The sequence below is a fragment of the Quercus robur genome, chromosome 1 (genome assembly GCF_932294415.1).
Source record: "Quercus robur chromosome 1, dhQueRobu3.1, whole genome shotgun sequence".
Classification (NCBI taxonomy): Eukaryota; Viridiplantae; Streptophyta; class Magnoliopsida; order Fagales; family Fagaceae; genus Quercus; species Quercus robur.
The window spans coordinates 21,328,463-21,342,720 of NC_065534.1; the positions used below are offsets into that span (position 1 = coordinate 21,328,463).

Below are 14,258 nucleotides of genomic sequence, written 5' to 3' on the forward strand. Positions count from 1 at the left end.
TGGGCTAAGGGGATTAACAAAGTTGTTGAGTCTAGGTTTTTTGGGTACTATAGAAGTGGAGTTTGGTGGGCTAGAGGGACATGATTTTCTTTTGGGTCTTAACATGCTAGGTGGGCTTTGGGTATTAGGCTTTTGGAAAATGGGATTAGTTGGGCTTTGGGTTGAAGAGGGAGCCTAACCTAACCAAGGAATTGGATAGGTTAGCAGTCTCTCGCTCCATGCCAACCCCATCAATCAACAAGGAAATAGAAGGTTTACACTGCATTAGGCAAACCACTACTTCATCTCTGACACCTTTTTCTTCCCTAGCAATCATGGCATTCCAGGATTCCATGGCTAACTAAATCCAATTTGGAGGACCTGATGGAACTGAAGCACCATCTCCAGCCGCCTCATGGCGGTAACCACCACTCCCAGACATATCAGAATTATAAAGACTTTCCAGATTCATACCTGATTGGAATTCGTCATTATCTGCACGCACCCACCTTCCAAAAAAGCCAAAAGAAACTCCTTCCCTCATAAACCGTTGGGTGCCACTATCCTGACAATCCCTTTGGTCATGACCCAGTAGACCACACCCAATGCAAAAATTGCCCAACTTCATGCTTGAAGGTGAACACAAAAACATTCTTATCCACTGAGGCTACTTCTATTTCGTTTAATAAATTCCAAGCTTTTGTTAGAATGTCCTTAACTAACGCTCTGGGAAAGGATTTATTAGATAAAATCTTACCAATGAGTAAACACTTGGATGTATTACTGGAGGTTGAAACTACTTCCAGATTGACTTTACTCTTAAGCCAACTGAGTTTGGCCGCTTGAGAAGTAATGGCATCAACAGAGGTCTCTGCCATAACAGAGCCGTACTATAATATTAACTGAGAGTGGAGTGGAGAAGAGAGATAAATGTTGTTGAGAGTAGGTGAGATCATAAAGGAGGTGAGGGAGATAGCAAGCTAGATCAACCAAAGTCAACTAAGAAAAATCTTCACAAGGAAGACAAAAGCCACATAAAGTGGGATCGCTTCACGAGGAAGGCCAGAGAGGCATTACGCCCAAAACGTTTTTCTTCAATGACAATGTGTGTCTTAATTCTTCTTCAACCATATAGATCATTTTTGTGGTATAAAATATTGATGTCTTGAAATAAGTCTACTGCATTTAGTGGAATGAGGTTTTAACTGAATTCATATGTTATACATAGTTCTAGACTTGACTATGTCTATCAATAATATACACTATCATACTAATTTACTATAGATACACGTTTTTGGATAACTTGGATTATGATGGAAATGAGGTGCAAAATTAAAATAGTTCAGAAAGACAAAAGGGCAGTCTTCATTTTGCTGGTCAATGCATAATAATTTGGTAGGCCTTGTATAATAAGAGATCTCATGCCGAAATGGCCTTATGACCTTATTGCATCATTACCCCAAGTACTTGATAATAATAAGATACAAGTACTTACAATTTGCTGCTTTTAATTTTTTTTTTTTTAAATTACAATATTTTGTGATTTGTTTTTCTCAGCTGTAAAAGTACAAGATATAGAATTCTAAAATTTTAAAAAAGTTTACATGAACTTTAGTTTGTGTAACCATCTTTCAGTAATTAAAAAATATAATATGACCTTCGTTTGACTTTTGCAGGTTAATAATGCTGGAGCTTCTGCGGTTGTGGTTGATATGGAAGGCCTAAAGGCCTTAAACATAGACCCTTCATCCTGGGTAAGCTCATAACATAAAGGCAGTAAATTGTTGATGCATGCCTTGTTCAGACCGATACCCATAACTACTTGAATGCAGTTCTCAGGCCAGGCTGACAATTTGGTTCAACTTCAAGCAGTGGTTAAAACAACTTATGAGAAAGCAGAAGAATGCTTGAATACTAATCACTATTGTGTGAGAAGAGTAACTGAGGCTCTCCTTCCACTATTAAAGCTTTCCCCTGCAGGAGCAAGGATAGTAAATTTGTCCTCTCGCTGGAGTCAGCTAAAGGTGAAAAGCTAATCTCCTATATCCACACATATATTCAACATTTAGCCTTGTACAAATTGTCATTGTTTGCTGCATGAACCCTATTCTAAATAGTAAGCTACTTTGGCAACCAGAACCAAAATTTGGTGGCCCACAAAAAAATAGTAAATAAGGTTAGATGGTAAACAACATATGGGCTGATATTGCAGTTGTGATTAAAACAACATTACTTTCATCTGTGGTTAACACTGACATTGCTTTTATTATACATCAATCACAATAGTCAATATCAACAATTGTAAAAAATGTTATGTCCCTGAACTTATCAATTTCTTTAACCCCCTTAAGATGAAAATTTCATGTGTTCTTGTGACAGTGAAGTTCTTGTGGCATGTTTTTAAAGCATGTGTGTGTTACAAGATGTATGAGCCCAGAATAATAGCCTATTACTTAGATTTACCTCCAGCATCATAAGAGGAACCCGTTTTCATTCACGTAAGAGTATTATAGATTAGATACAAACAAGGCATGTATTATCATCTGCTATGAACACAATGATAGAGTGTATTTAGACCAGTAGTTCACAGTATTTGCTTAAATCAATAAAAGGAGTTGCATGAACAATCTGTTTGGCAGCTATCTAATCCTGGGATAATCCACTAATCACTGCCACATTTTATCAAATATTTCATTGAGGTCCTAGCACCAAATGGAGAAAAAATGTGTCATATTAATAAAAATGATCTAACACAACTACAAGCATCACTTTATACAGAGGATACCTGGTGAGCATATAAGAAAAGAACTAAGCGACATAGAGTCTCTAACCGAAGAAAGAGTGGAAGTGGTTTTAAGAAGATTTTTGCATGACTTGAAAGAAAATGCACTTGAATACAATGGATGGACATTGATGCTACCTACTTATAGCATCTCCAAGGTCACCCTCAATGGCTACACTAGAATTCTGGCCAAGAAGTTCCCTAACATGTGTATCAACTGTGTTCATCCTGGCTATGTCAAGACAGATATAAACTGGAATACAGGGATATTGACTGTAGAAGAAGGAGCTAGAGGTCCAGTTATGCTGGCTCTTTTATCTGATGGAGACCTAATGGCTGCTATTTTGATCGTACTGAAGTGGCTGAGTTTTGATTCAGCTGTATGTCAAATCAAGTTTTTACTTCTACTTGACCTATGGAAAGTGGAAACTACAACATTATGCTTCAAAGTAAAGATTTTGGATAAGAACTACCTTCAATTTTTTTCTTTATGTTTGATAAGAATGAGATTGCTTTGGTTTTATCTTTGAAAAACAAGAAATAAATCACTCATTTTCTTACTATTTTGAATTGAACTTTACAACCTGTTGTGTTCCATTCTTTTACTCACACTCTGAAGAGTCTGAACTTAAGACTGAAAGCTACGAATAATCAACTTCTTGTGAGAATTTCCTAATCCAATATAGGTAATTGTTTAGACCCTCAAATTTTAATTACGACTAAGTTAATTAAATCCAATCTTTTTTTTTTCTTTTTTTTTTTGGGAAGTCCAAAATGAGTGCTGGGCTTCCACCTCCACGATATGTCTTGCGGAGTCAATAAGGCAGGAGTGGCACTGACAAATTTGAAATAGGAAAAAAGAGGTTGAAATTGAATCGAATGGTTGATTGTTTTAGCAGTATGTGCGGTGGTTCCAGTTTCCCCAGTTTCACATTTCTGACATCCTTCTTCCCACCCAGACTATCATGTTCTCTGTGCCCCCCACCACCCACTTATCTCACAAAGTCTCAACAAAAATCTACTCTAGGATTCTTTTTTTTTTTTTCCTGAATAAAAAAAAGGGTCTTCAGTGTGACTCATCATGTATAATACCGGTGTCTTGATAGGGTTATTGTTGTGGACACAACACGTTTGTTATGCTTGAACCACTCAATTCTTAGCAAACATCATGTAAAACAATATGAAAGCTCTAACCATCAAGCCACACCCTGCAAGGTAATATCTAATCTAAGCTGCTATGGAGTCGCACAAAAGGAAGAAAGAAAGAGGTTTTAACGCAAAGGCACATTACAACTCCACTCAAAAGTCACGAAAACTTTTAAGAGAGGGTGAGACAAGTTATACTATATACAACACACTCTCTTAAGAAATGTGAGACAATTATCCATTCTTTTTTTTTTTAGAAACAAACACACACACACAAAGAAGAGGGAAATGGGTTCTAAATTTCTAACACAGGGGCACACCACAACTCCACTCAAAAGCTTAAATTAATATGGTTTCCTTGTTCACTTTTTTATCACCTCACGAAAGTAACATTTAAACAGTTTTAACACAGGGGCACACCACAACTTCACTCAAAAGCTTAAATTAATATGGATTCCCTGTTCACTTTTTTATCACCTCACGAGAGTAACATTTAAACAGTTGTCACCTGTAAGAGGAAAAAAAAACTCCTAACTTCACATTGGAGTTACAGTAAATACTCTAAATAATCATAATCCATCCTTGTATTTTCTTTTTCTTTTTTTCATGTTAAAAATAGATGTAATATTATTATTTTCCTTTTTTCTTTAGGGTTAGTATATTAGTTATAATTAGAATTTACAATCATCTAAAGTTCTTATGAGAAATTTATTCTTAAAATCTTATATATCCATTTTTGAAATGAGTTGATGTTTCTACATTATTAACGTTTAAATAAATATTGATAATCACCATTTCAGTATTGATTTAAATTATGGCATGATAAAATGATCCAATTCGGTCATATCAAAATGGATAGGACATGAATATGGATGAATCCAAATTTCCTGTCACTCTTTCTATTTCATCCAATGCTTCACATATGAAGATGAGTCAGTTGTCCACTTATTCTTAATTTTATGCTAATTTATTTTACTTACCTAAAATAAATGATAAAAAGAAAAAGAAAAAACCCGAACCATATTCATCCCACCTCCTCTTATTTGCTAATTTATTCCTAACATGTCCTAATAACATTTTTCCACGTACAAAACTACTATGAGAATATTACTACTAGTCGCGGATCTTACACATTGTGCATGATAATATTTTTAGATACTCTCATTAATTTTTTTTTTTCAATTTAGACTAATTTAATAAATAGTAATGTGATTCATAATCATATTTTCATTTATTATAGTAGCAACCACAAATGTAATATATATAATTTATGTCGTACCAAGATCAAAACAATACAATTTTTCTCAAGAATTCAAAACGTAAGTTAGTGAAAATATTAATTTTTTAATAAAAGTTATTTATAATATTTTTTTTACCATAAAAAAATATATAAAATTTGGAAATTATTCTTTTAGTTCTAAACTAACTTTCTCAAACCCAATTTTTTCTACCATAAAATCAAAAACACCAAGAAATGTAACTAAAAAAATTAATAAAACTCATCAAAACTAAAATTTAAAATAAAAAAGAAAGGGAAAAATAAAATATTGTAACCATTTTTCCTTTAAAAAAAAAAAAAAAAGAGTACAATTTCAAAGGGGGAAAAAGTAAAGAATTTTTTTTTGAGAAAAGAATAAGTATTGTGTTGATGTTGTCATAATCTTATCTAACTTCTCATCCAATATGTGAAAAATAAATAGATAAATAAATAATTTTAAACACAAAATTGAATTTGTTTTCTTAAAAATCTCAAAGAATATACTAATAAGATATAAGGAAGATGAAGAATAACATAAAATATTCGTAAACACTTAGAACAATTATTCAAGCATCTAAGAACATCATATATAAAAAACTACATAACAATTTACTACTAATTTGTTCAACAAAATATTTTTAAATAGTGAAAGGAAATTGCACAAAGACCATCGTCTTCAACTAAACTAATTGTTCTTCATCAGCTTGTTCAAACTATCTTGTAATTTCCCAAATAAGCTAAAACCTAACAATAACACAAAATATAACATATTATAGTATGATTTTTTTTCCAAATTAGATCAACAACAAATAGCATTCACTAAAAGTATATAGTGTTGTAAATAAAATGATTGTTGAGAACAAATTTTTCACACTACATGGCTTCATTTCATTGGTGACCCGCACCACGTCAACACTATCATGGATTTTGGGAAAATCTCTTTTAAAGCCCAAAAGAGTCCATATTCACAAAATGAAGCTGAAGCCCATGGTCCAAAACTCATGGCGATACAATCTCATCAAAGCCCATAGTTTGAGCTCATGGCACAACATCTCATTTTCGGTTCAAGATGCAAGCTCATGAGTCTCATCAGGGGAGTTTTGGGAGTCATGGTTTGGAGGGCCAAGAAGTATGTTCAGTAAAACTCTAGTGGTTCAAAATTGATAAAGGAAAACATGTTGCTTGGCATGTCTTCTCCAATTCCTTGAACTCTAACGCGTCAGTGTGCAATAGGTAACATTTGGTAAGCCTCTCATATCACATAACACTTAAAATGATAAAACTCCTTATGCTCTTTACATAAAAATTAATGTCCATCATATAATATAAGTTTAAAAATATAATTATATCATTTCATATTAATTATATTATTATTTTCATTTAAATCAATTCCAAGCACATGGCTTAATATATATTAATATCTCATATCTAGTATTAGATGCTCTCCTTACTCTCCAAGATTTGGTTAAAATACAAAAAGACTATAATTACATCTCTAAAATTTCATCAAATATCAACCAACTAGTCTATTACTTACCAAAATTAAATATGGACTAAACATATAATTTTCCAAAAGAGAAAATTTAGCCAAAAATACCAACAACAGCTCCAGAAGAAGCTGCAACAGCTCCAGCAGAAGCTGCCACAGCTCCAGCAGAAGCAGCAACAACTTCTGTAGAAACTGCTTCTGCAAAAACTGCAACAGCTCCAACTGTAGTACCAAAAATAGAAAGATCTCATAAAGATTATCTTACCATTTCTAGCCAAACCATGAATTTAATGCCAAATATTTTCCTCTAAGTAAAAGATGTCATTCAGATGACATCATCTGACAACTGTAATAGCAGCTCCAATAGTATTAAAGTCTCAAACTTTCTTCTTTTGGCTAAAAAACAAAAACCCACTAATGAAACCACTTACTTTGTCAAAGATTTTTTCTTATTTGTTAAATTTTCCTTCAACTAGTTCTAATCTAGTTACATGCTTGGCTTTATATAAAGAGGACCAAGCCACACACCATGGGGGGGATCTAGCCCTCTCTCATCCTCAATATTCTAAAACTTCATTCACTTTGCTTCACATATCTCTAAACTTTTCCATACTTCTCCATCTCCCTTACAAAAATATCTCTTCTTAAATAACACCATTACATCACACCTATTACACCACACAATTACACACTATCCATCTCTCCCACACTTTAATGTTCTGAAACTTCATCATTTTACTGCCCAAAAATACATCTCCATCTCATTCTTTATTTCTCATACAAAATCTTCCTTCTTAGAAAGCAACATAACTCATGACATAAAACAAAAAACCACTCCAACAGCAGCTATAATCTCATGTATTTACTATATTTAACCTTTATAATATCTATCTCACACTTCCATATATTTTACAAACACATTCCTCACAAAATACCCATACATACTTCTCATGTATCTTTAAACTCCATGTCTCTAAGTATACATATACAAGATCCATGTCCAACAAAGTATCTACATATAATTCCTATACATATTACAAACACCATATCTCACAAAATATATATATATTTCTTACCATCTCCACACATCTTAAAACATATCAAACACTCTTTTAAAAACTTAAAATACTAAAAGTCATTCTCATGGAAGGCAACATCACTCATATTTGACCAAAAACTAAAAGAGCATTACATGGGGAAAGTCATTTAAGCGCATGATGAAAAGGGATAAACTTAACCAACCTATGCACAAGGCTGGACATATTCTCTCTCCCTCTAGTTGCACCCATTTTTCCCCTTCAATCATGAAGTTACCATGAAAGGACTCATAATATCACGCTGCTAAAATGTCATAAGTCCACTGTTGTTCTACAGCTGGAGCTACAAACTGTGAAGATAAGTCAATCTTTCTCTATTTTTCAAGATTACATTATTAAGTACATGTTAATTCATTATTATTGTACAACTAGATGCAAGTTACTTTAATATCATCTCATTATTTAATGAAACATGATCTCACTAATACTTCATTAATGAACATACATATTAATAAATCAATAGATAAGTCAATACTTTCTCCATCTTTAAAATTACATTATTAACTATATGTTAACTCATTATTATTTTACCGCTGGATGCAAGTTACTTTAATATCATCTCACTATTTAATAAACACGATCTCACTAATACTTCATTAATAAACATACATATTAATAAATCGGTCTACCACCATTGCACATATATTCTTTGGACATGAACCACCACTGGACACATATTTTTTGGAAATAAACTACCATTGGACATATATTATTTGGACATGGACCATTGTTGGACATACCTTATTATTTTGAACATGAACCATGAACCGCAGCTGAATATGGACTATTGGACTCATCCCATTATTGGACATTTGATACCTAATTAATTATTTTCTAATATCGAACATCACTTAATACACATAATAATAACGTATCAACTCACAATTTAATTGAAGCTATCATGCTAAACATATTATTTATTTATTTTAATCATTATCATGATTCTAAGACTTTGGCCTTCATTTATTTTGTAGACTTAAAAATACACCGAAAGCCATTGGTCTATGCGGCCCAATGTCAAATTTCGGGTTAAACTCCCTAAAACAAATCCGAACTTAGCAAAGTCATACTTCCAACAGGAGACACATGGCTACACACAAAAAACTGCCCCTGACAATGATTAAAAAAAAAATTTGTATCAAGGAACACCTATGAATTAGTCAATAATAGGACAATGAGGGTACAAACCTCTAGTTGGAGATCCTCCAATGGGTAACTATCAGGTTATATCTTTTCTACCATCAATGATTAAGCAAGACTTGTGAATATTTGTATTCTTCATTGATTTCATTTTTCAGTTATAAACAATCAAAAGTAAAATTCTAAAAAACAAAAATATTCATCAATCTAAGGTAGAAATGCAATAAAAATAATAATAATAATAAATTCAACAAAAAATGGAAAAAAAATTGAGAGAGAGAGAGAGAGAGAGAGAGAACCTTTTTTATAAGAAAAATATACATAGAATGGAGGAGAGTGGCAAATTTTAGTTAGAGGAAGAAAATAAGAAGAGTCAAAATAAAAGAAGATAAAAGGGGAAAATAATATTTAAATTTAAAACCACCCAAGAAGAATATATGTAGATAGTTGTTGCGGTCTAAAAAAGTTACAATGCTACACCAAGGCCCAAAATAGCACAGTGAGTTGAACTCCATAAAAAAAAAAAATATATATATATATATATATATATATATATATATAATAAAAGGCTTGAACTCACAATAAGGAAAAAGATGATAGGCTCAAATCCATTAAAAAGATTTAAGCCCAAGACCCACGAATGGATAGGCCCTAGGGCCCATGAAACGAAGGGAAGAAAGAAAAAGCCCAGCCCGCCAAGAACAGAAAATCACTAGGGAGTCCAGTGGTAAGAATTGGGCCGGGATACCCAGGGACTGTCAGGAGCTTGGGGTCCTCGGGACGTGTAGCAAAACTAGGATGAGATTAAGACAGCTCAAAAGGAGTGCTAAGAAACACAAGGAACGAAGAACAAATACGTCCTTATCAGCCACCTAATGATGCAACAAGGAACCAGAAAGTTTGGAGACTAACAATTCATGAACAAGGGGCTGGTACCTCGGGGAATCCAGAAAGAAGAACCATGAAGGGAAGTAGCTTGGAAAACTTTCAACCTGGTAGGGATGGAATAGGCTCACTCAAGAAAAATGACAAAAGAAAAGGCAACCAAAAAGCTGAGTCTGAAAATGTGAGTTTTAGAAGCCTTGAAGGAAGAGGGATTAAAGGTCAGCTCTCTAAAGACACCCCAGAACGGAAAGTCAACAAGAGTCTTTTGAGGAAAAAGCACTTAAAGAAGAAAATTATGAGAAACAAGGAAGGGACCAGCCACCAAAGTTGCTGGCACAACATTGGCTCTGGTACCCAGGGGAGCAAAGGAGGGGAATCAATGGTACCCCGAAACCCTAGGATGATACTATAAAAAGAGGAAGCAGCCAACAGTGAGGGGGCATTCAGCAACAGTAAATTAGAATAGAATCATTGAGGAAACTATGTTAAAGACTCAAACAAAGTAGTAAAAGAAAGGAAAACACCGTCCGATATCCTCAAACAGCCACTATAAAACATACTTGAATTCAAAGGGATTCAAACTTTGCAAGTCTTAGAGGCTTGGAGAGCCATCTAAGTATGTGATTTTTGAGCTTATTTAAACCTTGTAACACGTCTTAGTGAGCATATTGTAATACACAATTAAGAAAAGTAATGGAATATCTCATATTGTTTTAAGAATCCTTAACGTTTATTTTGACTTTTTTTATCACATTACTCCTTTACTGTTTCTTGTTGTTCCATGCATATATATTTCTTATTTGCTAGTATGTATGTATTGTAGGATTCCTGCTCTGTGCACCACTTGGTTTGTAATCATCCCATTTAGCTGTGGTGAACCAAGCTCAGTCCCTTAAAACAACAATTAAAAGGCCCAGGATCCTTGCTTCTACTTGGGCCTGGACACTGTCCAAAAAGGGACCCTCACAACAGTACTTTTGTTTTGATTTTCCATTGATTTATTATTTAGTAGATGAATATGTAAAGTTTAAACTGCTTAAAATGAATTTGTAAAGCTAAAACCGTCTTAAATGAATTTGTAAAGTCAATATATTTATATAGTTAATATTTAAAAAATTAAATTTAAAAAATAAATATGAAAAAGACTAATAATGTGGTGGATGAGGTGGCTAAACAAGAGTATAGCAACAATAAATTACGCTTCAACTTTTAGATATATATATATATAGATATAGATTGACCAAAATCATAGATGATCACAGACATACATAATATATTATTGACACTTAATGTATCTAAAAAATAAAAATCATTTATCTTATTTGAAGTGTTCCATTTTATACGCTAGCAATCTAGCCTACCACATGTCTTTTATTATTTTCTTATAAAATAACCAAAGTTTTTTTTTTTAATTTTAAAAGACACATAACATATAATAATTGGTGAAACGTAAAGTACAACACTAAAAGTGGAACATAAAATTATATATATATATATATATATATATATTGTGCTTAGCAAGATTGGAAGTAGGACTTTTTCCAATCACATCCAACTAACTCTTGAGTCAAGACATTAGGACAAGAAGTGAAATTTCGACTAATAGGGGAATGTGGCCATTTTTAAATGGTATGTGTAGAGAAGTTTCCTACTTGTGAACTAATAACTATGTGGCCCCAATAATATTATTAGCTAGCCAAATTTTATATATATATATATAAAAGTTTGTCATTTTCATCCTCTTTCCCCAAGACGGCACCCACAAATAAGAGGAGCGCAATCTTCACCATTTGTCTTCTTAAAAAATACTAGTCTATATATATCTAAAAACTGAAGCATAGCAATGAATATTTCTACGCTCCTATTGAGCCACATCATCGTTCATGTCATCTCTTTATTTGTTTTTTATTTTCCTTTTATTTTTTTATTTTGTTTCCTTTTTTTTTAAATTGTGCAAAACATATGATGACTATATACATTCTCATGACTTTACACATTCTAAATAGTCTCAACTCTTTTGCATTAAATTATGCTTCCTTTTATTTATTTATTTTTATTTTGCTTCCCTTTTTTTTTAAATTGTGCAAAACATATGATGAGTTTATATATTCTCATGACTTTACACATTCTAAATAGTCTCAACTCTTTTGCATTAAATTATGCTCTCCTCCTATTACTCAAAAGCCTCCTTTTTTTATATAAAAAAATTAATAAAATCCCCTCAACTATCCATTGAATGTTTTCCTATATTTCATCTTCCCCATTTTTTTTTTTTTGGGATAACCTCTTCATAATTACTGATCTAACTGCAACCCACTCACCCTCCCCAATTACTCCATTAAACCCAACCGGCTAACTATTCGAATTCACAATTAACAATCCTCCTTAGTCTCTCTCTCCATCAAACAAATAGATAACAGCACCCCACTTTTCCACTACCTTATTAAATCCATTTTAACATCAATTCAATACTACTTCAATTCTTTGATCTCAACTCCTATTCTCCCCCAATTGATTTGTTTTCTATATAAATTGCTATTGCTCCCTCTCAACTTCTACAAATGCTATAAAAACACCATTGGACTCAGTAATGCTACGGTTTTTTTTGCTCTTCTTCAATCAACTAGGTAACCAATCTGTCTCTCACACTATCTCCTTTTTCTCTATTTACCAAAACCCAAACTACTAAGACCCAATTTGTGTTTCATGCTCTCGATTACTCCGTTGTCCATCTAATTTAATCTATTGAGAAAACTGGAGAACTAGACACTGCAAAAGCAAAAGAGACATATTGATGAAACTGAAAAGATAAAACAATCGATCTTTAGGCTTGATTTTTTGTCAGTAATTTTTCTCCTTTTTGTCAATACAAACTCTTTAATTGTCACCCATTTGTTTGTTTATCTCATGTGGAATGTCAGACAATTTTGCTTTTTTGGTTATTGTTGCATGACATATACTTGGATGAAATTTCTCTTAGATGTGTGGTATGAAATGTCTCTTAGATAAAGTTTTAAGACATGAATCTTGAAAATTTTGATGTTATGAAAGGAGAAGGTTATCAATGGGGAGAATACCTTTGAAAACTATTTCTAAACTTGAGCACCATTCTCTTAATTGATGTCTCCATAGTTGAGCTTCAAATGTTTTTGTGGCTCCTAATGGTTGGGAGAGGTTTCATAAGTTTATGTCCATGAATGCCATTTACATATTGCATGAATTACAACACCTTATGTTGAGGATTTTGATTTTAATATTTGTGTTTCTATTGGTCCACATTTGCATATGCACTTTCTTTTTGTAAGTAATTGCAAGCATAAGATTGAAGGGGAAAAAGAATTTCTTTGTTAGTAGTAGAAATAAGATGTTCGATGTGGGTATGCGGGTTTGCATTGTTGATTGTTGTAAAACTATACTTTACACTTTTTTTATATAATTTTATAGACATGACTTGAAAAGCTAAAAAATCTGGAAATATTTCTAAGTATAAAAATAACAAATCACCAAACAAAAAAAGAGAGTTATTAATTCAGAATCCAATGTTACTTTGAAACTAATTTATAAATATTTTGTTGTTGGAAACAATCAAGCTCAATCAATTATTGAAACTCACAAATTTTTACTTTTAAGAGCCTTCACTTAGAAAACTATTTGCCATTTTGGAGCTAATAGAGACACCACAACTAAATATGGATTCATAATTGCTTTATTTTATGGGATGCAGATGGAAATTAACACTATTTTATTTAGCCCATCATTATTGTCAAATTTCTTGATGTTGATATGAAGCAAATTGATAATGAAAAATTTCCACATTTCTTTTATATATGAACAAAATGGTGGATTCATACGTATTTGAAGAGTATAGGAAAAGTAAAAAAATCTTCAATGTAGCTATTTTGTTATTGTTGCATCCCATGTGATTGGTAAAATAGCTTTTAGATTTCTTATATTTTATTCTCAAAACTGTATATTTTTTTCTTTTGGTCATTCTATTACAAGTAATCAACATCTCTACCATCAAATTTCTTATTGATTTAAGCTTTCTTGGTAAGCTTCTAATTTACTTAGCTAATTATCTTTGGGAAAAGACCAAAAGGAGAATAAGATTAAATATAGTTTACTTGAGAACATCATTATACTATTAATGTTTTTATGTATAAATACTTGAGTAATTAGATTGTTTTTTTGTTGGCACTTATTATTATTCCAATTATCCTTATATCTAGACCCCCTATATTAATTTTTGGGAGTTCAAAGTGATAGCCTAGCAATAATGACATCCTTTGTGGTGTCTCATTATTTACTTAAATATTACATATATGCAATGCTTATTTCATTTAACATTTTTGAATTAATATTTTATTATTATTTATTTTCCCCTTTTAGTCTCCTTGCAAGCCTTGAAATTGCACAAATTCTATTTTAACAATCAGCACCAGATTAAGCTTATGTTGTGGGAACAACAAATGCAATGCCTAC

General features: G+C 32.4%; 1 long non-coding RNA gene across 1 annotated transcript; it reads left to right on the forward strand.

The window, feature by feature from the left end:
• The first annotated feature begins 224 nt into the window (after positions 1–224).
• LOC126725259 (uncharacterized) lies at positions 225–1,974 on the forward strand. Its single transcript, XR_007655383.1, has 3 exons — positions 225–1,084; positions 1,656–1,733; positions 1,812–1,974. It is a non-coding gene; the product is annotated as an uncharacterized LOC126725259 (long non-coding RNA).
• Positions 1,975–14,258: the final 12,284 nt, after the last annotated feature.